The sequence below is a fragment of the Malus domestica genome, chromosome 07 (genome assembly GCF_042453785.1).
Source record: "Malus domestica chromosome 07, GDT2T_hap1".
NCBI classification, from domain to species: domain Eukaryota; kingdom Viridiplantae; phylum Streptophyta; class Magnoliopsida; order Rosales; family Rosaceae; genus Malus; species Malus domestica.
In genome coordinates, this window is record NC_091667.1 from 27,966,356 (window position 1) to 27,990,794 (window position 24,439).

General features: G+C 36.9%; 1 long non-coding RNA gene and 1 other non-coding gene across 2 annotated transcripts; one reads left to right on the top strand and one right to left on the bottom strand.

The window, feature by feature from the left end:
- Nucleotides 1-8,299: 8,299 nt before the first annotated feature.
- On the bottom strand, nucleotides 8,300-9,046 carry LOC139197403 (uncharacterized). Its single transcript, XR_011582777.1, has 2 exons — nucleotides 8,815-9,046; nucleotides 8,300-8,654 (listed from the first exon to the last, which is right to left on the bottom strand). It is a non-coding gene; the product is annotated as an uncharacterized lncRNA (long non-coding RNA).
- Nucleotides 9,047-20,345: 11,299 nt separating this feature from the next.
- Nucleotides 20,346-20,460, top strand: MIR172C (microRNA MIR172c). The gene has a single exon (NR_120919.1). It is a non-coding gene; the product is annotated as a microRNA MIR172c (primary transcript).
- The last annotated feature ends 3,979 nt before the right edge of the window (nucleotides 20,461-24,439 follow it).

A 24,439-nucleotide genomic window follows, 5' to 3' on the forward strand; every position in this document is an offset into this window, starting at 1 on the left:
CACACCATATCCCTGCTGCCACAACATTACTAGGTAAGCACCCAGTATCCCTTAATTCACTCTCCCGTAATTCAATTATTTATTAGTGCAATTTTTCATTTTTTATGTTGAATTGTTTTAATTAGAACATTTAGGGATTCAGGGTTCGAATTGGGAATCCTAGATTAGGGATTTAGGGTTTGAATTGGGAATCTTGGGTTAGGGTTTTCGAATTGAGATGAGATTTGGACCTTCATTTCAAATTGGAACTCTTGCTCTCGATAAGGTGAGCATTCACATTATGAGAACCTTGTAACTTACTAGAGAAAAAGGATCAAAACCTGACTTATAGGATGCAACTGCTCCACCTATCATGGTAGCATTTGCTGTCAGTTTCTTCAAGTTTTGTAATTGTCTTCCATTTATAATTTGTACAAGTTTTGTAACTTTCTTCAAGTTTTGTATCTAATTAGTCTTGAGCTTTTACAAATGAATTACATCGTCGTGTAATACAAGTGAACATTATAAGCACAATTTCTAATGAAAACACATACTTAAGATAGTGGAAAATTACCTTACTCCCACATTTAAACATAATCTATAATTGTTTGTATTCCTATATTTGGCAAAATGCCTTTGAAATGTTATTACATGTAATGGTTTTGTCAATGGATGTGCAACCATATGATAAGTACCAATATGCTCCAAATCGTTAGTTCATTTTGTGATTTCATCTCGGAGCTTCAAATACTTAATATATATGATTCTTGAAGCTTCTAACCTTCTATTATTCTTGCCAAAGAATACAGCTGAGGAATTGTCACAGAAGCTTTTGACCTTCTGTTGAAAAACCAATTGGTTTTTTATCACTTCTCACTATCTTCATGTCACAGATCAGGTTTCTTAACCACACATCTTGCCTCATTGCTTCAAAACATCCTATATGCTTTAGTGGTTTGTTTTCTACTTCTCCATGAGACTACACCACCAGCTTATATGAAAACATACCCAATTTTACATCAATATGACAAATCACTTCCAAATTCTCAACTCGATGAAAACCGAGGACAGAAGCTTGTGTCTTCTTTAAGTATCTCAATACCTTTTTTCAATGCCTAATACATAATAAGCTTCACCCAAACCCTTCATGTCAAAGCTATTGGACAACATTTGCTTGGTCTCATTCATGATTGTTTTTTCTTTTTTGAACTTTGTCTACAACTGCTGAACAAAACTTTATTCATATGTGGAGATGTGGGCTGTCCGCCTCTCCCTTTGTCCAAGTTATGAATATGATACATAAGTACACACACACATTCATCCTTACCTTAAGCCAAAATAAGTACATGATTGCCCTTTTCCATCATTCATCGATTCCTTGCAAGTTGCATTGCCTTGCAAACTGTTTTTCAATACAAGGTTTATTGACTGCATGCTTCCTTGTCCTTGAATTTGATAATTCGATTCCTTCTTTAATGGTATAATGAAATTAAAGATATATCTTATTTTGCTTCAAGGTTAAGATATTTTTTAGTATATCCAAACCAGATTAAAGTAGTGGAATGTAACTTTTTTTATTAATTGTTTTTGTAGATGTCAAACTTAATTTCAAACCGCAGGGCAGCTAGTAGGGTCAGTTAGACACCTTATCCAGCAGGTAGTGCTGCTGCCACCTCCCCACCTGATATGGGCATGACGGGTGTCCTTCCGATCACGCCTTTGGGGCCAACGGTGTCTACAGCTCCTACATCATCGACTTTTTCAATGACGCACCATGTACTAAGCACCCAGCGGACTCGTCGACAACCCCAAAGTTCTGATGAGGCTGAGCAATCTGGTGAGGCTTCCTCTGTCCATAGAGAGGTCCCAGACAAGTAATGCATCTTTCTCATAGTATAATTGAAATTTTGAACGTGTTTTTTTTGTTGTTGTGAAAGTCGAACTTTTAAATTATTTGGTTTTTTGGGTAGGTTCATAAAAAGTCATTAGTTACAACATACTGTCAAGGAGGATACTGAAATATGTTGGTGGATAACAAAAGAAGATCCCCAATCTTCTTGAGAAAAAGTTGGTTGATAAATTCTTTGGTTACACTCTTAAAACGTTATTTTTCTTATTCTTTTATTTTCTCATTAGTGAAAATCTTTAGTATATTTTTCAAGTTACGAATATGATGTGTTAAAATTTCGAAGAGATGAGACTACTCACATCGATATTGTTCTCAACTTACATAATTACATGTGCAATCCAATATGTGTGTAGTTTCTTCACAGATTCACGGCCAATGATGCAATTAGAAGTGAAAACAATTGATACAAGTTGTAAATTTTGTTTTAAAATCCCCAATTGGTATAAACTGTTTGAATTTTTGGGTGGATGCGTTGTTTTTGTTGTTATATTGTTTGTAGGTTTTAGGAAATGTTATAGTTTTAGTGGAGATTTTGCCAAATTTTCGGTAGAATAGAAATTCATCTAATGTTTACTTTGTTAATTTGGTAGTTCAAAAAAAAAAAAAAAAACCAGGCGCCCATGTAGACTTCTGAAGACGTCACAAACCATTCGCACCATGATCGAGAATATCACCATTACGTGGGATCCTTGACATCGTGCGGTTGCAACAAAGAAGCAGCATAATGCGTTGGCCAACGACATTTGCTCGGTTATCAGGAATCATTGCCTCCTCATGTGAGAGTCATGGAAAGCTGTCCCACCCGAAGTTAAGGAAGCCGTTCTTCATGAATTATTGGTAAGTATTTTCAACCTCAAATACTAAATTTTTATTAAAGTATACAAATTATTAAAAATTTTAACTGCTATTTATTTGTTGAGTTTTGCAGCATCACTATGAGCTCTCCAATCTCAATGCCAATAAAAACTAGTACATCAACGACCTTTGCGCCGGTAGGTTCACTCAATGGAAGAGTGATCTCCACAAGCATTATGAGAAATATGACGGTCCGGAGGTCGCTCTAGCAGTTGGGTGTCCTATAGAGTTGGTGGATTGCCAAGATGAATGGGAGTCGCTCTGCGGCCATTTTCTAGACGAAACATACCTCATAAGTATAATATATATTTCAATAATATTTAATCAAAAATTTTATATTGTTAAATAATATGTTTTTTTTTCATTAATTTGTTATAAATATCTAAACTAATACGTTTTTTTTAATTCAACAAAAAAAAAGTGAAGGCAAACTCAATCAATCAGTCGAAAAAGAAACTTCTTCACCACTTCGGCCCTTAGTCGTAGGCATGGGAATGTTCACTGGGGAGTTGGAAAAGCCTGCCTTCGGGAACCATCTGCCTCATCCTCCAAGCAAAGAATAGAAGAGGTCGAATCGCTGACATCTAAAGTGGCAGACCTAAAAGAGCAAATTGTCGCCCACCAGTCTTAGCTTGGGCCCAAAGCAGTTTGATCAACCAAATTTGTCTCACCCTTCAAATCTCTGGTATTCAGTTCCCCGACGTTGAACCACCTCTAGCAACGACCTCTCAGCCACCCAATGTAGCAACAACACCATCAGCAGGCGATTTTGAAGTAGAAGACTACATATTCTAGTTTTTTTTTTTAAAAACTGTTTTCAAATTTTAAAATATTTCTTTTCATTGTATGTACATTTTCAATAATTTTTTAATTCAATATTCTTCTTTACATTTCCTGTTTTGATTTCATTAAATTAATTTATACATAAAACAATATTATCAAAATTTAAAAGGAAAAAATAAATAAAAATGATTTAAAATTTTAATTTTAAAATCTGGCTGCGACAGCCTTATGTTCGTCGCTCGGAGTATCACGCGCAACGAACAATCATTCATCACTCTTAGTTTTGCGCAACAACCACCTGATCCATCGCGCACTTTTCTTTGTCGCACAATGTCTGACATCACGAGCTTTGCGCGACAAAATTCGAGCGACGTCTTCTTCACCGCCCAATGTTTCCAGCTACCGTATTTGCCTTTGCGCAATAGATGTCCCTTCGTCACCCAAGCAACTATGCTTGGTAGTGTTATTTTAAAAATAAGATATGAAGTTACAATGCGATCCAAACTTGAGCGTGAAAATGTAATTTACTCATTTTAATTTCATTAGAATGGTTCCAAAAGCTGCAGTTTAATAATTTCATTCGATAGATCCACTATTTATATTTAGCTTGTTTGAATGTGCTTTTAAAATGATTGAAAACGTTTTTGCTGTAAATGTTTTTGGAAATAATCCTTAGTAAAAATGCAAGTGAATTCTGAAAAAGCACTTGAAGTGTTTCTCATAAGCGCTTTTAGTTATTTTAAAAACACTTTCCAAACGAACTCATTGTATACCAACATAACTCTCCTGAGTTGTTGCACAAGATATAGCTAACGTTAGATTCAATATATATACCCCAAAGAACGGTTGAGAGAGACATCCAACTGATATGATTAAATATGTGATGTCATATTAATTATAATTATAATTGTTGAAACTATATATTGACCAAGTCACTGGGAATATACTTTGAGGCAATTTTTTCTTTTTTTTGAAACGTTAATGATCATATGTTGAAAAGATATAAAATGTTGAGCATTGCATGATTAAGAGCTTGATGGTTCAATACTTCAAATAAAACAGAGCCATCAATTATATGTAGACCCAACATGGACCCAGTATATGTATATGAATATATTGTAGACTTTATAAGTTCATGCTAATCAAAACACAGAAGCTTTATATATTTGGAGAAGACAGACATGATGAATTGCTAGACGATCAAACACGAGGACTAGTTAGCTTGAAGCATTTCTATTTATTGCTGCTTCTGTGGATGCAAATTTCTTCGTCTTTGATCTTAGACAAATTGCACCTACAAAACAATTAACACCTTAGGGTCAAGGCCAAGAGCCTCAAGCGCCCACGATGAATGGGGGGGGCTTTGGCCGAAGAACCTCCGATGCCAAAGTTAGAATTTAGAGAGAAAAGTGTTTAGAGAATTTTTGGAGTTTTGCAAAAGTGTGGATTTAGGTTTTTAGAGAAAATGAGTTTCAATATATAGAGTATGGCTGGTCCCCTTTGGAGAAAAGGTGGCCGGCCTTTGGAATGTTTTTTGGGTGTATTTTGTGGTTCAATGTGTGATTTATTTGGCAATTAATGGATTAATTGGGCAATTAATCCATTGATTAGCCAATTAACACATTTTTAGAAAGAAAGTTTTGGAGGTTATGGAATGAATAAAATAAATAGCTAATTGATTAGCTAAAAAATGGAAAATGAGGTAAAAGATATATGGAATGAAATAGGTTTTAGGAGTTACCTTGTAGAAGGGATTTGATGAGATAAGTTTTGAATTTGTTACCTATTTTGGGCACTTTTGATTTAGTTGAAAGATGATTGCCCGCTACTCGAGCGTAGGAATTTCATTGTACCTCAAGGGTATTTTTGTCCTCTTTTGTCCAAAAATCCACGTGTCGCATTGTGATTATTTTTGGCTCCACAACTTTTTATTCATAAATTGATGCTGAGTTCTAGAGTTTGTGAAGTGTTGTAACGTGCATACCGACCTCAAACTTACATAGGCATCTGTCTCAAGGATCCTAGAAATCAACGGATTCTAGAAACCCTAATGTGCGTATAACTAGAATACTAAAGCCCATAAAATTGTATTCCACGCAAGTTTCCTTAGCCTATAGAAATTAATCTGGGTTTCACTCTTCCTTGTGGCATAAGGAATAGTTCACTAATTATAACTCTAACCCTAGTTTATTTCGGTTACAACTACATAAACTAATCAGAATACATAGATTTTTTTATATATTTTATTTGTTATATAAGTGATATTAGGAGGTGAATTTGAACTAAAGACTTTAAGTGCTAAAGTGAATATCGAGGCTACAAATCTTTAAACTTTTATTCGTTGGTAGGTCATAAATAAACTTCTTTTAGAGGAAACATCAGAAAAGATGTGTGTGTTGTAATTAGGGTAATGCTATTGACACACATTTTTTTACCTCACACATATCCTTGTTGACTTTTGTTTTTTATCTATTTCAATTAATTCGATTCAATGATAGAAAATTAAAAAAGTATGCGAGAAATAAAAATAAAGCTAAAAGCTTGTGAACCAACAAAATCTCAGGACTCCATTTTGAAGTATTTTCCTACTAAAGAAAAAAAAAACAGTAGTTAGAGGGACATGATTTAGGATTAAAGAACAATAAACTTTGCCTTGATCTAAGAGCTGATTAGCAGAAACCTCAACAACCCGTACGAGGTGGAGTCTCAGGACTCGAGAGATCAAGAGTGTTTTCTGTGCGCACGGGTTATTGCTTTGATCGAGTCCGGATTCTTGCACGATTCTCTTTGTGAGATTCTAGAAATTTATGAATTAAAAATTATTTTAAATATTTTTATTTAAAAATAAAGGAGACTTTGGATGCTGTCTTTAATTATGAATATTCTTTAATTGAAGCCTTGTTGGTTTTTAATTTTTGATCGAAGTCCCTAAAATTAATGTGATAATTTATTTCTATGTACATTACTATATTTTTAAATTAAAAATTAAAATTTTTAGTTGTTTGTATAAATGAGATTTTAAATAAAAAAATCATAATTTGTGGGATTAAAAATATTAAAATATAAATATACTATTGTGTGTGTCTGTGTATAAACATGGGTACATTCATCAAAATTAACCAAAAAATTATTGTATCAAAACACGGGTACATTCTTCAAAATCACAAAAAAAAAAGAAAAAAAAGATATTAGGCTTAATAACATTAGTAAATTTCTTCAATTAAACTTAACATGGATACATTTTAAAATCAAAGAAAAAAAATGTACCCATATAAGTTTAAAAATGAATTAGAAAAAAAAATGAATAGATTTTATATAAAAAAATGGTACATTTTACATATAACAAATTGATATATTTACGAATGAGTACATTTTAAGATTAAAAATTTGAAAAAATTACATGAATGAGTACATATAATTAGCATGGGTACATTTGGCAAAATAAAAAATGGGTACAAATAATTTTTTTTAAATATGGGTATAAATACAAATAAAACTTTAAAAAATATGGGCACAAAAAGAAATTAATATATGAGTACAAATTAAAACTGAAAAGAAAATTAGTACAAATTAAAAAAGGGTTGCAAATTAAAAATGGGTATAAACTAAAACTAAAAATATATGATAAAAAATTTAGTCATAAATATAAATACACTGATTGTAACATTTTTAACATTAAATGAAATATTTAGAAATAAAAAATATTTTATTATTAAAATAATTAATGATGTTATTAATATCCAAAGACTTTGATTAAAAATTGAAAATAAATATAATTTTAATCAATGGAATAGCAAAAGGAAGTATGAGAACCTAATTTCTCCTAAAAATAAATATAAATAGTACTTAATAAAAATTGATCGCACGATTTACGATTAATGAACACGATTCACGAATTCCCATAATCCTAGTAAAAAGAAGACCGTATTGGCTTTGATCCACTTCTCCGTCTTCGACGCCATGTCCCTCTCTCTCTCTCTCTATCTCTCTCTCTCTCTCTCTCCCCTATGCATCCGTACAATTTCAGTCACATCAACTCTTAATATATATATGGATCTCACTGCTTCACACAGTCGATAGATTCCCGCACCCTCCGCCCAATAAAAAAGCTTTGTAAAATTATAGTGGGACTTCTACCGCTTTGTACTGATCTGAAACTATTGTTCTTTTACTGATTGGACCGAAACAGTTGCTTTATGGTCTTTGTATTATATAAAATATGAATTGGCGACCCTAATGCAAATTTATCAAAATCTGTTTGTTCAGTTGGCTTTGTTTTCTTTTTGAGGGTTAGGTATATTTATTATTAAAGGGTTGAGAAATTTGAGCTAATTCATATAATAAATTAGTCATAACAAGTTCACATCGAACTCGCAATCTAAACTAATCGAACTTAAACCTTTTTCAAGAAAGGTTCTTTAAGCTAGTGAATTTCAATTTGTTCCTTTAATAAAGCTTATCTTAGACGCCATAATTATGATTCTCTTCCAAATCCTTTTTCTTTGGTTGAAAATGATATCTTACCCCCTGCTACGATGCACTGCAGATTCCCATTTATTCTAATTTTGGACCATTGCAGCTGTCCACTGAAAATGGGAAAAATGCTTATTCAAATGACTTTTGAGTCGTGCAAAATGGCCGATTCAAGTATACTTACAGGTCACCTAATAATTAACATGAAACGTGGTTAGTGTCATTGTGTTAAGGACTCGAGGCAGACAGTCAGTAGTAGTAATTAAGTTATTGTTTCTTGTACGTCAAGTATCACGCGTGTATATAAACGCACCTTATGGTATCAATAATATTCATTCAATTTTACAAATCTACATGGTTTCAATCATCCCAGTCTCCTTTTTGTGACACCGTTACCAAATAGGGATGGACACGGTCCGATTTGATTTGGTTTGAGCATAAGCTTATTTCATTACCCTTTTTTTTTTTTGGGCGTTATGAGACTAAAGCCTAATTAAGCTCACAAGCCCAAAACAAAAGAAAGCCTCCCTTCATATGCTTCGAACTTGCCCATCTAACTCGCCAACTCGCCCTGATCCCCGTCATCGCTCTCTGCCCTACTAGTCGCCACCGCCCCTTCCTGATGGTATATACAGTTGGAGCTTTAAACCGAAATCTGTTGGGTTTACGGGCATATTATTGGGATTAATTTAATTTAAATAACTAAATAAGCAGCTGAAAATAATAAATAACATGCAACATGTTAACTCAATTATATATCCAATTGATTGTAATTGGTAAATCAACAAACTAAGAAGTCAAAGAGATTAACTTACTTGAATCTTTAGCCACGTGCCACATGATTGGATCACCCCTATGCTTGTAATCTTCCTCTTCATGATTAATCACCCGAAGCTTCTCAAGTGTTGAGTCTCCAATAGTATCCACACTAATAAAATTAGCAATGGATTATGGAGTGATTGATTTGATGTGCTAGTAGGATCTCTCACTTGGATCAATATGGAATGGGTGGCACACAAGAATGATTTTTCTATCTTTTCTCTGAGGGACAAAACCGAACAACTTTTGCATTGTGGTTACGAGAGAAACACAAGGAGTATTTATAGACTCCTTGCCACACCTCCCTAGGGTGAGGCGGCATGAACTTGTTCCATGCGCCTAGCCCAATCACTTGCTCACTTTGAGTTTGTGACTTAGACCCTTTTTTAATTACATAAAGCTCAATGTCTATTTAGTTAAAACTATGTCCAATAAACGCAAATAATTCATCCAATATGATTAGCAATTAATTATATCTAATCAACATCCATATAAAGTTACTAGTACTTATCATATGTGTGTGACCTCTTAGGTTCTAACTAAAGCTGGCATTGAAATTAATTAACAAAATAATTTAACTCCATAAACCATGAGTGACATTTAGTAGCATTTCATGATTGCCGAGATTAGTAGAAGTATACGCGAACTAATCATGATACTCTTTCGAACATTGATTGTAGTTACATTCCAACTTGGTTCTTCTATCATCCATATCCCGCTCAAGATTTATGTGATATGAGTTTATGTCAAATCACATACAGAAATTTATGATCGCCATGATGAATCTCATGTTAAAGCAGTTCTTACAAATATAGCTTGATCAACAGTTACTCTGGCTAGAGATTTCCGAGACGAATCTTCAAGTGGCTTCGAGGGATATCTTCTTTTATTGAACAGTTGCCAGAAGGTGATAAATTCTTTATTGCACATGCATGCACATGCATGCACCTTCATACTTTTACATGTGAAGCCCACTTGCTACACTCATGGCGCGTTTACGTAAGGGTAATGGGAGTCGAGAAACAGAATTGAATTCTGATTACGAATTACACTGGTGTTTACTAACGTGAGAGGAATAAAAAATCGTGTGGGACCCAGATGAATTCCGGAATCACACTCCGGAATTTCCAAGAGTTGGATTCTCTAGCAATAGGTGGTAATTGAATTCCTTGAATTGGTGTCCTCCAAGAATCAGACTTTTGTTCCTAAATTGCCCTCTGAATTCGTCTTCTGCAAATCCACCCAAATTGGGAGGTGGCAGGTGTGGTGGGAGGATGTGAATATGGGAGGCAGTGGGTGTATATGTGAATATGGGAGGTTGTGGGGGCTGGGGAAGAAGAGGATATGGAAGATTGGGGGAGCATGGAGGACCTGTGAGTATGGGTGGTGGGAAGGGTTGTGCGAGCTGGGAAAGAAAAAGGCAACAATGCCTAAAGTCCTTTCCATTTTATAACTTGAACATCTGAAAGAAGATTTTCTGAAATTCTTTATGGTGTAGAAATGTACATTTGGATGGTTTTGGTACCCGAAGCCTTTCTAGACATAGCTGCAAGCTTTTCCTCCAATTCCTGCTTTATAGATGTAAGGGTGGATGCCTAGGCTTGCTGCTCTGCTAATTGTTGTCTCTCTTGCTACCTCAAGTGTGACTCTTGCTACAAGAAATTTGCCACTACTTAAACGAAGAGGCGTGGGAGACTGGAAATGCTCTGGAAGTCGGTGAAGAAAAGATGGGGATGAGAGGATGGATGGGAGAAAAGATAAGATAAATTTAATTTTATATAGATAAATAATTATAGTATAAAAATAATTTATTTTTCAACAAGGACAATTTAGTAATCAACCTAATTTTAATTCCGATTCTAGTGAATTAGTAAACAATATATATGGAACCAATATCATTTGTATTCCGATTCCAGTTTAGTTTAGTAAACAACTTTAACAGGAATCTAATTATGTTTCCTTCTCAATTCAGTTCCTCCTCAATCCAATTCCTCCTCAATTCAATTCCCTTCAATCTGATTACGGATTAGTAAACGAGCCATCAAGCAGTTCACTTTCCTGAATGGAGTGCAGCCATGATGATGAATTTAATGCTCTTTTGAAGAACCACACATGGCCTCTTGTTCCATCTCAGCCCTTTCAAAATACGGTTAGGTGTAAGTGGGTAATTAAAAGCAAATGTAAAGCCGATGGCTCTATTGAGCGCTATAAAGCGTGACTTGTTATGAAAGGCTTCCATCAACAACATGGTTTTGATTATGATGAGATATTCAGTCCCATAATGAAGCCCACAACCATTCATTTTGTACTTAGCTTGACTACTTCTTGAGGGTGGTTTTTTCGTTAGTTGGGTTCAAGGATACAGTTTTACATGGGGTTTCTCAAAGAGGATGTGTATGTGGCTCAACCACTAGGTTTTTATGACCCTAGTTTTCCTTCTCATGTTTGTAAATTGCATGTATCTATGGGCTTAAGCAAGCACCTCGGGCACAGTTTCATTAGTTTAGCTTATTTATTAATTTGCAATGGATTTCGACAAAGTCAGGCATATCATTCCCTTTTTATTTTTCATTAGGGAAATTGTTTGATGTACTTACTTTTATATGTTGATGATATTGTCATCACTGGAAACTTGCCTTCTACCATTGTCTCGTTTATTTCTTTGTTTAGCAAGGAATTAGAACTCAAGGATCCTGGCCCGCTGCATTACTTTTTGGGCATTAAAGTTCAACGGTCTTCTACTGGCCTTCATCTCACTTATCAAAAGTATATCGTTAACCTTCTCCATCGCACTAACATGCTTGACTGCCAACCAAACATTACTCATATTGCTTCACGCTTGCAATCTCCTTTCAAATCCCTTGGAGTTTCGAAAAATTCTTAGCTCCCAGCAATATCTTACCATGACGCGTTGGACATTGCTTTCAGTATCAATCATATTGCTCAGCTTATGTCTTGTCCCACCATGACTCACCTTATTGTTTCAAAAAGGATCCTTCGCTATGTTATGATTTCTTTGGAGCTTGGCTTGTTTTTAGGCCTCATAAGGGTCCTCTTCTTCTCCGTGGCTAATGATGCAGATTGGGCTGGTGGAGCTCTACTAAACAACCAACAGTGTCACATTCTAGTGTTGAATCCGAGTATTGTGTTCTTGCTCATGCCTATGTTGAGTCCATTTGGGTCTCTTATTTTCTTCAAGAATTGCAATTCTCGACTCTTCCACCCATAACTTTGTTTTGTGATAATCTTAGTACTACGTATATGGCAGCTAATCTAGTATTTCATGCTCGTAGTAAGCATATTGAATTAGATTACCATTTTGTTAAAGGGTTAAAGTTGGGACGCAGAAGGTGTTCTTTATTCCTTCTTTGGATCAACCTGCGGATATTCTAACTAAGGGGCAATATCTCTAAATAGCGGTTACTCTTTCTTCGTTCCGAACTTGCCTTTTCTCGACCGTCAAGTTTGCGAGGGCATGATAAAAGTAGCGGGATACTCAAGGAAACCAGCTCTTCTTAGTTTTAGGAATCCTTTCATAATTGTATTTCTTATGTATTAAGTTACTATTTCTTCTATGTCATAAACGCACTTTGTGCTATCAATAATATTTTCATTCAGGTTTACAAATTTACAATAACCTTATAGAAGTGGGAAGGGGTGGGGCTCAGAAACCTCTCATCACCATGCGCGTATTGCATGAGTTGACAAGATATAATCATGTAAATGTTCCATATGATGAGTGGAATGGGGTTTGGAAGAAAAAAAACCAAACAATAAAACTTGTTTACTAGTGAAAAATTATGTGACAAGTTCCATCTACTTGGGAAAGATTATGTGATAAAGCTTTTCAGTGTATTTGTCGTACCATCACATAATTAATGTCTTTAGCAATACTAGTCGTCACGTTAATAAAACTAGATTTCCCAAACAAATAACTAAGCTCAACTAAAAACATAAAAAGGAAATCAATGGGATTGCTTATTATAAATTATTAATAGGAAAACTAATGAAAATGGCTTGAAAACTTTAAGTTTTAACGAAAATGACAAAAATGTGTTCTAAGTTAATAGTACCAGGATTAACTTTTTAGAGTAAAAATGTGATTTTTCATTAAAGTGAACAGTGCCGAGAGTTTTTCGTTAAAGTTTCTATTATTAATAGGTGCGTAGTGATTGATGGGAAAGTAATTAGCCATCAAGAATTGGGGGTGACTTGAGCGAAAGTAAACATAAACATAAGAGCTAGACATGTAGGTTACTGGACATTAAGGGGCATAAACTTGTAAAACTCGGTCCCTCAAAAGAAACCAAAAGTGGAAAATGAAGGATCAACACAAGGATCCTTAAACCCTAGCTAGAATTAGATATATAGGGTCTCAATTAATTCACGAAGGTCAGGGGTCTGGTTGAAGGGGGCCTGTCAATTGATCCCCACCCTCAAGAAAAAGAAATAAGCTTGTGGAGGACGCAACATATTTATCTTCCAAACCTAAACGCCATCCCCCACACTACCCTAAACATCAACATCAATAATATTTGAACGGGATCACCATCACCAAGTGGACTATTACTGGTTAAGTTTTCATTTTCCAAGCCACTTGTACTATGGTCTAGTGGTATTCATTTTCACTTGTAAGTGAGAAGTCTTAAGTTCGATTATTGCCAAAAGCGAATTTGAACCGTATCGTAGTTGTGGAGCAAAAAATAATCGAGAAAAATATGGAGGCGACACGTGGATTCTTGGGTGAAAATGACAAAATTACCCTTGAGGCACACCGGAACTTCTACGCGCAAGCAGCAAACAATCATGGCACAATCAAGGTCAAAAGTGATCAAAATAGGTATTTATTCAAAACCTATTTCATCCATCCTCATCAAATCCTCCCCACAAGGTAACCTTCAAATTATTTATTCAAAATAGGATTAATTACATAAATTAATTGATTAATTCCCTAATTAATTAATTAATTTCCTAATTGATTGCAAGATATTATTTTGACATAATATCTTGCAATTACACCCAAAAACCACCAAATGTGGCCGGTTCCCATCTTTCCAAAGGGGGTCGGCCACACCCCTATAAATACCACCTTATTTCTCCAAAAACCTAATTCCAACTCTCTTGCAAAACTCTCCAAGTTTCTCTATACACTTTTCCCTCAAATTCTAACTTTGGCATCGGAGGTTCTTTGGCCAATGCCGTCGGCTACTGGGGGCAGAGGCATGATGATCGTGACAACCGATTACTTCGGCAAATGGGTAGAAGCAGAGCCCATGACGACCACGACTCAGGCGGACATAGAGCGCTTCATATGGAGGAACATCATTTGTCGATTTGGCATCCCTCAATCCTTCATCACCGATAATGGCCCGCAATTTGTGGGCAAAGTTTTAACAAAGTTCTTCCAAAAGTGTGGCATCAAGCAGCACATGTCCACACTGAGATATCCTCAAGGCAATGGGCAGGCCAAAGCATCCAACTAGACGATCCTTGACTGCCTCAAGAAATCCCTCACTGTTAAGAAGGGAAAATGGCCAGACGAACTCCCCGAATGTCTATGGGTGTATCACACCACCAAATGACGAGTCAGATTCCTTTCTCTTTGGCATTTGGTTCAGAAGCAATCATTCTTCCCAATGCTATTGTGCCAAGTATCAGCACTCTATTACTAAGCATTGAGCAGAACAATAAGGAGATGGCCACAAGCATAGATCACCTGCATCGCAGCGTACCATCAACAATTCCTCTCTAGCTACAACAAAAGGGCCAAGATCCGGCAGTTCAAACCTAAAGATCTAGTCTTAAGAAAAGCCTTCATCACTGCCCACAGGGAAGGCTACAAAAAGATAGATCCCATCTGGGAAGATCCGTACAAGATTAGCAAAGTAGGCGGCAAGGGTAATTACACTATCGCTACCATGAACGACAAAGAGATCGAAAAGTAGTGGAACGCCTACAATCTGAGAAAGTACCATGTGTGACCTCCTGCTATATCAAAGCCCGAAGAACACAAGCAGTTCAACGGGCACCACCTTACAAGCCGAGGATTATCCAGTTGTTATGCAATTTCTACTTTACAGCTAAATTTTCGTTCGTTTCACTTGTTTTTCAATGAGGAATTCAGATGTAATTTACAACTTGGCTCGACTACATGTCTACAACAACTTACCTCTCATACACTTCAAAAAGAAGACCACGCCCTTCTTAGGGACTCATCACAGGAATTGCACCCCCCAAATGACCAACATGCTCTCTAGTGCGATAGGGTAAACTAATTCCCTAACACCCACATGGGTTTGCTCTCTAAAGCGGGGGGATAAACTCTACACTCTGAATATCCAGACGCGGATGAGCCAGGCTGCCTTAGTATAACTAGATGCACAATGGCTTACGTCGAGATTCCCAGAAGTAGCCATAATGGTCTTTTCAAGGCTTAACTAACTGAAGGATTTTGGGTTTCTTGGCTTAATCCGCGAGGAACCGGGCCCTAGGGATGGAGGGAGCACATTACACAGTACACCTTATGGATGGCTGCCTTGGAACCTTAAAGTTGCTACTGAGTGCACTAAGGTAGCCTACGGTTTCCAGAAGACTGTCTACAGCTTGCCCTTCGAGCAGTAAGTTGCGCTAAACTTATACCACCACACGTTTCTGTGAAAGGTTAAACAAGTCAGCGCGCACATACCAAGCTCCATCAATTGCCGACATGCTACGTAGTCGATGGACTTCACTTCTGCCAAAGAACGGAATGACCTATGCCAAGTCCTCAAGTGTTGTGATACTTGCTACGCAACCCATAGAATTGAAGAAAGCCAAAGTTAACAGCCAAGTGGTCACACGGACTCGTCTACTTCTGTAAGTAAGGCATCTGGCTGATGACCCTATGACTAACAACTTTGCAAAGTTCTACACCAACACATACAGCTGCATGGGCTAAGCAGGCCTATTTGCTTATAGAAAAGTAGCACGACTGCCACTGGTCTATAAAGTTTAACGTTAGGTTATTAACAAAAGAAGCAAAGATGGAGAAAAGCAAAAGACGCAAATTTATTAAATTTTCTACCAAAATTGATAAACAACTAGCAAAGACCGAATGAGTTCAAGCAAAAAAACAACAAGAAAATCCTAAAGACTACTTAGAAGACTACACTTCAACAACTTGGATGATCCACGACTACTTGGTCGCCATACCTTCAGCAGTCGCAGCACCCTCAGTAGCGACACCATCTGGCGTTTTATCCCATGTTGCTCCAGCCTGGGCATCAGTTTCTCCGACTAATTCACTAATGAAAGCCTCAAAAGTAAAGGTGAGCAAATCTTTCGGAGAAATGAAGAAGGTCTCGAAGTCTTTACCAGAAAACTCAAAGTCAGACGGTCACCTAAAAAGATGGTCTACATAACCCAGCTTGTAGAAATCAGCTTAACTAAGTGAAACCTCAAACCCAGCCTTCTCACTCTTCAACTGCTCATTCTCTTCGAGCAAACCAGCACAGACCCACTGCAACTCTTCTATTTCCTTCTTTAGACTGTCGTTGATCTTCAAATCACCTTGGAGTTCCAACACTTGAGGTTCAAGCCTATCAACGACCTTCTTGAATTGGATCACTTGGTTATAAATAGCAATCAGTTCTTCATCCGTTGTGTAAGTAGCAGAGTGAAACTCAGAGATGGCATGCTCAAGGTCTTGAATCTGAGGTATGTAACACTGGATTTCCTTTTCTGCACTTTCCTACTTTACTTAGATCGCTTTAAGCCTAGTCTTCAAATCCATAATCTTCTAGCGAGCAGTCTCAAGCTGCAGAGAAGTGGGGGCAGAGATATTAGACCCATTCAAAGCGGCAAACTCAGATTCTAACCTTTTGACCTTCCCAATCGAAGAGTAAGCCTCGGCTGCCACAGTCCTTGCCACCTCATTGGCAGCCTTGGTGTCATTTTAATCAAAGAGCATAGACTCGGCTGCTAGAATCATCGTTTTCTGTATCATAGCCAGCAGAGCAGTCATTCTATACTCAATCGTGTGTTTCACGAAGGAACTTGGGCTAACAACCCATTTGATGCCATCAATAAACTTGGCACACACATCCATGTCTTCAAGCAAATATGATTTCAATAGTGCACAAATCTTAACAGTTTCTCCAGAAGCAGACTTAGTGGATTTCTCACAACTGCCCACACGAGCAATCTCATTCTTCTCAGCAGCTGAATCAGTCTTAATAGCAGAGAGAACGGGTTTTGGCACCACTTTAGCAGGCAAAGGCACCTTGTCGTTCTTCATAGGACATTTGGGCATGAATTTCAGCATTGGGGGCACGGCGGAACTCCTACGCTGAGCAATCTTGTCAGCAATTGAACTAGTCGTATTTGGAATGACAGGCATCACTGGCACAAATCTAACAGCCTCATTTTTCTTGCCCTTGGAGGAAGTCAAGTCAATCAAGAGCTTGGGAGCAGCTGGCGAACCTTCGCGAGTAGCAAAATAAGCTTTTGGCTTTTTTCTCAGCCAACACCTCTTAAGCAGGCGAGGAAGATCATTTTTTCCCACCTTCATTTGCAGCAGGCTCCACAATAATGATTGGGCGAGCCAACGCCTCAGCCTTGATTTGCTTTATCTCCTCTCTCGAGGGCAGTTCACATTCTCCCGGCGAAGAGGACTAAGCAGCCAACACCATTCATGATACTTATAAGGGATACCTAGTGCAATATACGCATTCTATATGTCTGGAGAAGTCCTAAGAGTCGAGCCAAATTCTGAGTCTATAATAACAGAGGAAGATAATCAGTAAATCAGATAATAGCTTAGTAAAAGTACAAGGCACCCGAAGGATTGAGCAGTCTACTTACCGAAGATGAAAACCGTTAAAACACGTAGCTCGAGGGAAGAATCAGACTCCCATTCTCTGCTTATCTCCAAAGTCTCATTGGCCCAATCATGGTCTTCTTTACTCGAGTAATCAAAGAGCCTATGGCGAGATCGCAGCTGCCCAACTCCTTCAGTGTGGCCAATGTCAAAGAAATACCAAATTCTTTGATAGTCCAATCCAAGTCAAAGAATTGGCTTAGATTGTGAAATCTCACTATCACGCGAACTGCATTGGGAGAACATTGGGCAGGGGCACACTTCATGAGGTAGAGCACCTCAAGGAAGTCTCTAAATGAATCATTGTTGCTAATTTTGAAGTGAGCAGCCTTGAAGTAGTTCACCTTGCTCAAATACCAGCCCTGACGATACAATGGTGGCACACCATCATCATTCTTGTGGCTCAAGGAAGACATGCTTGAAGAAATTCTACAAAACGTGAGGAAAATTCGTTAGATGGTTGCATAAAAAAAAAAGAAAAAAAAAGAAGGGGCACGGCACAACAGACCCCATGACCCAACAAGGCTCACGGCCTCTCTCTGCCTTTCTTCTCATAGATAGGGCCAAGCCCAGCAAAAAAAAAAAAAAGGGGCATTTAGGCCCCGCGGTCCCCCAGCCCACATTGGCTCCCTTCTCACCATCTTGACCCATAGGCTTAGCGATCCCATCCAACCACAAGGGGGCTGGCGCCCCCACATTGTCTCTCACCTCTCCCACACGGGCCCAAGCCCAGTGGTCCAAGCGCTGGCCCAGGCACAACGGCCCAAGTCGTGGCACCCCAGCGCCTAAACACGAGCCAGCCCACGGCTCGAGCCAACTTGACGCTACGTCGAGCCACTCACGGCCGTGGCCCAACTTTGGCTTCCCAACCACCTTTTCATACATTCTCGATCCCCATCGAGCCAAATTTCAAGCCCTGAGGCTCCAAAAAATTAAGAAGACAAGGAAAATTATTTTTTTCTTACCTTGAAGTGGCGAGGAGATGAAGCAAACAACAAAAGACGATCCTTTGTATAGGCAAGATGTAGAAGATTGCTAGGGGAAGGGGAACAAATATCCTCTAGCTTTCTCTTTCTTGTAGGGTGGAATAAATTGTTCTCTAAAGTTGATTTAATAATCTACTTAAGGTAAACTTAAATAGATTTTGGGAGAATTTTATTTCCCTTTCCTAGAATGATCTAATTTCATATTAAATAGGGAATCTACATCAAAATAGGAAACAATCCTATGTTTCCTAAAGCAAGAAGATCTCTATACCTTCTGCCTTTTCCTACGAGCAACCCAACAAGTGTGGGGGCATTTGTGGAGTAAAAAATAATCGAGAAAAATATGGAGGTGACACGTGGATTCTTGGGTAAAAAAGGATAAAATTACACTCGAGGCACACCAGAACTTCTACGCACAAGCAGCGGACAATCATGGCACAATCAATGTCAAAAGTGATCAAAATAGGTATTTATTCAAAACTTATCTCATCCATCCTCATCAAATCCTCCTCACAAGGTAACCTTCAAATTATTTATTCAAAACATGATTAATTACCTAAATTAATTGATTAATTCCCTAATTAATTAATTTCCTAATTGATTGCAAGATATTATTTCAACATAATATCTTGCAATTACACCCAAAAATCACCAAATGTGGCCGGTTCCCACCTCTCCAAAGGAGGCCGGCCACACCCCTATAAATACCATCTCATTTCTCCAAAAACCTAATTCCAACTCTCTTGCAAAATTCTCCAAGTTTCTCTAAACACTTTCCCTCAAATTCTAACTTTGGCATCAGAGATTATTCGGCCAAAGCCCCCTATTCATCGGTGGGCGCGTGAGGCTCTTGGCCTTGACCTAATATGTTAATTGTTTTGCAGGTGCATTTTTGTCCAAGAAAAAGAAGGTGGAAATTTGCATCCACAGTAGTGTAGACAATATCGTTTGTTAGAATAAAAAAAATCATTTTCCAATATCATCTTAATTTAATTAATTGATTGTAGATAGAGAGAGGTGGCTCTTTTAATTCTTTTTCTGATTTTTTTTCCATCTGTGGAGCACAGACTGGGTCACAGAGGATTAAAGTTTTTGGTCAATTTGGTACCAAAGATTACGATTGATAACTGTTACTCCTCCTCATATCTCTCGTCACCAACCAATCTCTCTCTCTCTCTCTCTCTCTCTCTCTCTCTCTCTCTCTCTCTCTCTCATCAAATTACCACCCTACTCGCTCTGCTGAATCTCTATATATTCATGCCCTCCGACTCTCATCACTCCCTCAGTCTTCTTCTAAATCTACTTCCCTTTGAGCCTTCAAATGATTTCTTTTATATTTTCACTTTTTCATAGCCTGTTTAAGCACAGAGAACAACTATACAAGGCTTTACCCTTTCTTTTTTTCTCTTTTCACCGTGTGGTCAATGGGTCTGCATATATAATTATTCACATTACTATACCTTTACTTTCTCTATATAAAGTCCTTCTCAGCATCCCTCCTCCTCCTCCTCCCCCTCCCCCTCCCTTAATTTCTCTCTCGATGAGATTTAGGGTTAGATCGATATCTAGGGTTTCCTCTACCTCCTGTCGACTCGATCGATTTTTTTTTTTCAAACCTCTTTAGCATGGGAGTGATGATGGATGCCGATAGAAAAATACCATCTAAATACAAGAAAGAAAACCCGGTCACTTTTTGCGGGTGGAGCATCATCAAGATTCACAATCTTACTTGGGTTCTAGTTTTAACCCCATTTGATGATATGAGAATCTTGATGATGCTGCAGCAGCAATAAATGACTAATATCATCATATGTTTTAGGGTTATGGTGGATCATCAGCATCATGGGGTGCAAACTGGATACTTACTACTAGAGGGTAACTCCTTCAAATACGGGGCGAATATTTATTTTTACAATTTTTAGGGTTATGATGAATTTGTTATTTATATGAGAGAATGGCATTATTATCGTTTTAATTTGCTTTTAAATAACTCTAATCTATGTTTAAGGTCATTAATCTTGACATTGCTGCTTTGTTTTGTGTTCCTATTTCCTATTCGCATGTTGATTTGTTTAACCGGCTAACCACACATGTTTATGGTTTGGGTTCTGTGTCGGTTTGCTTGGCTTCCACCTGCACCATTTAGAGTTTTGCGATGCTGTCATTTTCGAGTAAAAGAAAAATAAGGGACTTTTTTTTTCAGATGGGGTTTGATTGTCTGAAACTGTAAACATTGTCCTGATCTGAAGACTGTCTGTACTTTGGTCGAAAATGGTACAAGAAATCATGGGCACCTTTTGTTTATTGGGTACTTTTGAGCTCTCTAAATATCCCGTTTTATTTTGCCTTTGGTTTTCCTACTCTAGATCGATTTTTACCATCTCCTATGGCGTTCAGATTTGTGGCCAGCTTTTGCCCTTATAGTTAGACATGATTTACTTGGAATATGAAAGAAAGTCACACATACCAATCATGGTTTTGCATCCTTACGGAAAGATAGCTGAATTTTAGTTTGTCTCGTTCTCAGGAGATCTTTCTACATATGTTTTGCGATCTTTTCTATATTTTTTGTTTGAGTTTATATGGTGTGCTTATGGGATCCTGAGGTTTAGAATATAAAAAAATTTGACTTCGAGTTTTCATTATAGATATGGTACTTTAGGGTTTGGAGAAGCCAAACCTATCGCTATATATGTGACTTGTTTTGTTTTCATAAATGTATAATTTACATTGCTTAGAACTGTCTGCCTTGTTTATCTTTATTAATTGGGTTTTAATTTACTTACTGTTACTTCCAAGTATGCTGAATATCTTGTTAATTTGATGCAATATTTGTTTGAAGTACGTCATTAATATGATGCATACGCTTGTTGGAATAATTATTAGGGAGGTGAATTTCGCTCACCCGTTTTGGCTTCTCACAGACCCTCTTAGTTTATGGGCATCATATTGGATAAATCAAACAAAATCAACGAACATATGATGTATCAAGAGTGTGTGAGTAGCTAAAAAGAGTGTTTATCATTTTCCTAATTATTACACACTTTTTAGGTCTCTTGATGTTGCAGGAGTTTTCATTTCTGAAAGTGTGTTGTTCTTATTTGATGGGGCTCATTTACACAAATGGTACGTAGCATATATTAACATGTCAGAAATTGTTATAAACGTACTGAAGTAATTTTTTAGCATTACTTGTTTGCATATTGTTTTGAGAGATCCAGAGCAGCAACAATGAGTAGTGATCATTTATTCATACTTCAAGAAACATATAGAGCCAGAAACCTTTTAATGTGCGTAAATGTTTTAACATTAGGACATTTAAACAGGGGAAAATTTGTAACGAATAATACATTACTGAGCTCACCTATCTCAAGCGTGAATTTCCTTTGTACTTGAGATATCGTGTGTGTGTGTGTTCTATGCGATTATGTGCATATATGCTTAAAAAAATTGTAAATTTATGTTGTTTTTGTAAGCTGTTTGGAAGAAGATTTGAGTGCCATTTTGTGTGTGTGTTTTTTTTTTTTGGTATAACAGTTAGATAGCTAGATGACATTTTTGTTTAAAAGGGAAGCCTTATCCAATTTGACATGACAGGATATAAACTGACGAGGCACCGATAGGCACTTTGAGAGGTGGAGTAGCCGAGATAGAGACAAGGGCGTGAACTAGGTTCTAGTTTATTATAGTTGTAGGGTCTTAGCCATGGAAAACATTGGCACCCAAATACACGAAGTTTGTGATAATGCAGATTTTGTCCAAAGAGAGTTGTGTAGGGTGAGACGTTGGTAAGTGTTTGTGTAGGCATACGATTGATAAGGTAAACAGCGGTTTGGAAGGCATATGACCAATAGGATAGAGGTCTGGAGACATGGAGGAGTGATAGATGGAGAGGATGAGACTTCCCTTTTATTGTTTACCATTGTGGAATGGTGATTCAATCTTTCGAATCTCTTCCATCATTGAGAAGAGGAGTATCGACATGCCAAAACTAGTTCAGTAGGTTTGATGACACCATGTACATGCAGCTGATCACATGCTTGGAGGAATTTTTAGGGTTATATGTTTGTGTTAACAGACAGTCTTGAGAGAATCCGCCTTCTTTTATCATGTTTGGTTCTTGTACAAATATAAAAACAGAAATAAACTGAAAGAAAAAACAGTAAAAAAACTGTTGATATGTTTTTCTCTTCCACATCTCCCTCTGAACCAATTAATGATGCGTTTTGATTAAATTGTAATCTGATGCATGCCTTCCAATCAATACGTTGGTGGAAAGTACCTTTTAATATGGTTTGGCCTTGGATCAGTACTGGAGGCAACTTCTATGAATTCCTCTCTTAATTTTTCTTCTGAGGAATATTTTCACTCTTTTGCATCTTCACGCTCTCCACTCTGTTTCTAGGCACAAGATTAAATTACGAACTGTAAATTAAGGTATAGAAACAAGTCGAGGAGTAAATCGGTAGAAAAAGAGAGTGAATTTCCCTTCCCTTTCAATTTTACTGCATTTATTTTTGCCTTAATCTTTAGAATCACAAATTGTACAGACTGGACTCAAAGTTGTTTGTCTTGTTGAGTGAGGGTAGAAAGCCCAACTGATTGGGTGAGGGTAAATTTATTGGGCTATATTTTAATTTGGTCTTTTTGTACCCATTGTATGTTTAGGGAAACTCATTCTTTGTATCCAAATCTCGGTGATTGTATATCTACACCAACTTAGGTCGTCTCTATCCAGAATAGCTAAACATGGCTCGAAATTATATAATCATGCAAAAAATTATTTTTAAATGAACAATGTCAGACCATACTTATATACCGTATCCAACTGGAGGGGTTAAATATATTTTCCTTCCTCAATAATTTATTAGTTTTAAGTTTATATTTTAAATTTATTGGCTAATTTAATTAACTGTTGAATGTTTTCAAATTTAACCGTTGAATTTGAATTAATTATTGAAAATAAGGAGATGCCCCCCCCCCCCAAAAAAAAGAATGGGCTAATTAAGAGGGGGCTACATTTGGTCCAGCCAAATGCTCATTCAACTAAATAATGGTATAGTAGGCTCCATAGAATTATAAGACAATCATCAGCGGAAGATGAGTTTTTAGACAAATCAGGCCATTTTTTGAATTTTGGACATTTAGTCATTTGCATTGGAGATGGTCTTTATGCTCACAAGTGATTTTTGTTGAAAGTGTTTTTTTTTTTTTTTCAAGTACCTAGATTTTTTTTTTAATTTGTCATTTTTAAAAAAGGACTTGAAAGAATATAATTCTTTAGCACACAAAATTACTTTTATAACTCAAAAAATATTTGTTATATGAAAGCAAGAAACACTTTTAACTATTTTAAAAAGTCCTAAACATGCCTTAAAGGGTATTTGAAACAGAAAGATCGGATTAGTTGCAAAAAGCACGAGGAATCAACATTTTCATATACCAATTCGCATGTTCTTACCATAGGACAATATCATTTTTGCATCTAATCTGAGGAAGGGGAACAATATCACTTCCAATCATGACCAGAATCAACCTAAGATATCAGAAAATATTAACCAAGAACAAGAACTAAAATTAAAACATGATAAGGCACTAAATCGCCTTAGTCGATTCCTTGTCGCTCTAATTAATTCTCCTAATTTGATTCGTTAATTTGTTTAGAATTCTCTCTCAATCTTGCTAGAAAGTTGAATGAGTTTTGGTTGCTACTTGGTTGTTGTTAATTGTTTTGGTTTATATTGTGTTTGTTTTTAGTTTTATGTGGGTAGTGGTCAT